Source organism: Mus musculus, chromosome 3, assembly GCF_000001635.26.
Source record: "Mus musculus strain C57BL/6J chromosome 3, GRCm38.p6 C57BL/6J".
NCBI classification, from domain to species: domain Eukaryota; kingdom Metazoa; phylum Chordata; class Mammalia; order Rodentia; family Muridae; genus Mus; species Mus musculus.
In genome coordinates, this window is record NC_000069.6 from 120309926 (window position 1) to 120313931 (window position 4006).

The window sequence follows — 4006 nt, forward strand, 5'->3', positions numbered from 1 at the left end:
CTTGACTCTAGCTGCATATGTATCAAAAGATGGCCTAGTCGGCCATCACTGGAAAGAGAGGCCCATTGGACACGCAAAATTTATATGCCCCGGTACAGGGGAACGCCAGGGCCAAAAAGGGGGAGTGGGTGGGTAGGGGAGTGGGGGTGGGTGGGTATGGGGGACTTTTGGTATAGCATTGAAAATGTAAATGAGCTAAATACCTAATTAATAAAAAAAGAGAAAGTAAAAAAAAAAAAGCTGAGAAAAAGAAAAAAAAATGGAAAGGAAAAGAGCAGGCAGCAAGTGCCCTCAGCAATCTATTGGAGGGGTCTAAAACATTAAAAGGGATTTAGGATAATATAAAATAAAAAAAAAAAAAAAGAATTTCCCATCAGAACGGCCTATGTGTTGCAACCACGCCTACATGGAGAGATTCCTACAAAGAATATATGGTGAACATTAGAGGTGTTTTATTTTTTTTTTATCACTTTAATAGCATACGATAATCTTGTGTATAACATACTAAACTTTAAGAAGATATTTTATTTCTCTTACTAGCTCACTCTCCATGGGTTCGTACTAATCCCTGGCAACCATTGATATTTCCAGTGACTATATCTCTGGCCTTTCCACCGTGTCAGACAGTAGCAATCATAGAGTAGTTTTTTCATTTGGGTTTCTTTTACTTAGTAATATGATTTTAACTTGCCTCTGTGGCATTTAAAACCTTGTTAGCTAATTTCTTAGTAGTTCTAAATATTATTCTACCATCAAGAGATACCGGAGTTTATCTTTCCAGTCCAACCCATTTGACTGATTATGAATAAAGTTACTGTGAATATCTCTTTTCTATGATCTTATTTTTTGGGTGTGTAGACATAAAATTATAATTTCTTAGAGTCAATTCCAAAGATTAGGACTGATGGGGGATGTGGTCAGCATATATTTGGTTTTATAAGAAGCTTATAAAAACTATCTTCCAGAGTAGTTATACCAGTTTGCAGTCCCACTAACAGAAAGCCAAGCAAAAGCTCCTGGGGCCTTCATTGTTACCTTTGTTCAGTAGTGTCAGTGGTGTGGATTCTGCCATCCCAACAGGTGTCTAATGGCGTCTTGTCTTTTTTTTGTGTTTGCTGATGGCATGTGTTACTGTGCATGTGTCTGGACGTTTGTTTGTCGCTTGAATGTCATCCTTGGTAAGTTTTCTGTTAAGGCTTTTGGCCAAGAGTTTGACAATTCTCATTTTATTTGCTGACTTACATGCTCCTTGTAAATAGCGAACAAGTATTAGATATCTGAAGTATACGTTTTGTATATCAGGATAAATTCAAAATTAATGAGTTATGACATAGCTGAGAAAAAGCCATAGTTCAAAAGGGCTTCACAAATGATTGCTCAACAGGAAGTGTATATGGAAAAGCTTATCTAAATGCTCTAATGAATATGAAGCATTAAGATTAAATTGACAAAACATGCATACTTTATTGTTCCATATCACACTATCAGAATCAAATTAGCGCAAATATATACAGGTAAGCTTACTGTCTGTGATTTGGCTTGGGCATGTGTGTTTGCCTTTCTCCTCCTCGGTAGCTTACAAATTAGCCGCTACAGCATCCAGAGGAATCCATATGATCTCTTTGCTTAGAAATTATGTCATAGGTTCTCTGTTGATATTTGAAATTAAACTATTTCTGAGTAGAGGCCCTGGACTTTAGTCTTTGAATTTTCTAAGATTTTATTTTCAATTGGAAGATTTCATTTTCAATTGGAAAATTTTATTTTCAATTGGAAAATTTTATTTTCAATTAAGCTTTGCAGTATGTGTAACTTGGGGCTTCTTAAGCCTCATCAGATGGCTATGTGTATAACGAGTTTTCACTCTCGATATTGCATTGAGTATCCCACTTCGTATAGTAAGCAGGTAGCGATGGCTTGTGCACATTCGGAAAGTACCTACCTTTGGGTGGAACATCCCATAATAACAAAGGGAAAAGGGAGCGAGAGCACATAGAAACGCATGTTGGAAGAACACAGATTTTCTTTTAATTGTGATCTCTTTTGAAGCAATTATTCTCACCTAATTACCTCCGAAATGTAGATTAGATTACAAGATCACTTTCTTTTGCACAGGAGCCTGTCTCCCAAGAGAACTTAAATACACAATGATCCATTTTCTTTGCTCCTGGGTAACGTTTTCATGTATGTGGTGAGGATGGAAAATGATGGTATAGTTGACTGAGTAACCCCTCAGATACTGAAACCTATCTCTGTCAGGGAATTCTGCATCATCATCCCATTGATGAATTAAGTCAACCATCATGGCTGTTAGGTACTGACCTGTGCCAGCTGCTTACATGGGATAGTCAGAAGCCTCCCATCATCTCGTACACGATGCACTGAGGCAAAAATTTCCAGAATTCTGCCTGCTTTGTTTGTTGATTCTCAGAATGGGAAGAACATAGTGCCTAGCTACCTCCAGTTCTTCAAAGGCCATCTAGCTGAATATAGAAACTTTATGTCTCTCCAATTAATTTTACCACTTATTTAATGATTATTATTTAAATGCCTACTATGTCCCTGGTAATATCAAAGACTTTAGATGTGAATCAGTGAGCAAAATCAATAAAAATTACAGGATAGCTTAGTGGAGTGATAAAGGCAATAGAGTGACTAACAGGGTAAGCTAATAAAGACTAATGTGATAGATAAAACAATTACTCAAAAATTGAAAAGTAAGGGATAGGAAAGATTTTACTTTTACAAAGGTGAGCAGAGTACACCTTGCAGACTTTTTTTTTTCCTTAAAGTTGTTTTTATTTCTAAGTAGGCTTTCTATTAGAAAATTTGGAGTCACCATGAAATATAAACTTCTGTGTTAGTGCAGCATGACCTATAGAATTCTGACGGGAAGACATACAATGAAGCATATTACTGAAAGATAACTTCTACATTTTCAGAAAGGCAAATTTTATTTATAAATACTATCTATGAATTTAAGAAATTCTACCATTTTTGTTTATTTTTTGTTTATTATTATTATTATTATTATTATTATGTATTTTCTTCATTTACATTTCCAATAATATCCAAAAAGTCCCCCTACCCACCCACTCCTACTTCTTGACTCTGGCATTCCCCTGTACTGAGGCATATAAAGTTTGCAAGACCAATGGGCCTCTCTTTCTACTGATGGCTGACTAGGCCATTTTCTGATACATATGCAGCTAGAGACTCGAGCTCCAGGGAGTACAGGGTAGTTCATATTTTTGTTCCACCTATAGGGTTGCAGATCCCTTTAGCTCCTTGGGTGCTTTCTCTAGCTCCTCCATTGGGGGCCCTGGGATCCATCCAATAGCTGACTGTGAGCCTCCACTTCTGTGTTTGCTAGGCCCTGGCATAGCCTCAAAAGAGACAGCTATATCAGGGTCCTTTCAGCAAAACCTTGCTAGTGTATGCAATGATGTCAGCATTTGGAGGCTGATTATGGGATGGATCCCGGGGTATGGCAGTCTCTAGATGGTCCATCCTTTTGTCTCCGCTCCAAACTTTGTCTCTGTAACTCCTTCCATGGGTGTTTTGTTCCCAATTCTAAGAAGGGGCAAAGTGTCCACACTTTGGTCTTCGTTCTTCTTGAGTTTCATGTGTTTCACAAATTGTATCTTATATCTTGGGTATTCTAAGATTCTGGGCTAATATCCAATTATCAGTGAGTACATATCACGTGAGTTCTTTTGTGATTGGGTTACCTCACTCAGGATGATGCCCTCCAGGCCCATCCGTTTGCCTAGGAATTTCATAAATTCATTCTTTTTAATAGCTGAGTAGTACTCCATTGTGTAAATGTGCCACATGTTCTGTATCCATTCCTCTGTTGAGGGGCAACTGGGTTATTTCCATCTTCTGGCTATTATAAATAAGGCTGCTATGAACATAGTGGAGCATGTGTCCTTCTTACCGGTTGGAACATCTTCTGGATATATGCCCAGCAGAGGTATTGTGGGATCTTCCAGTAGTACTATGT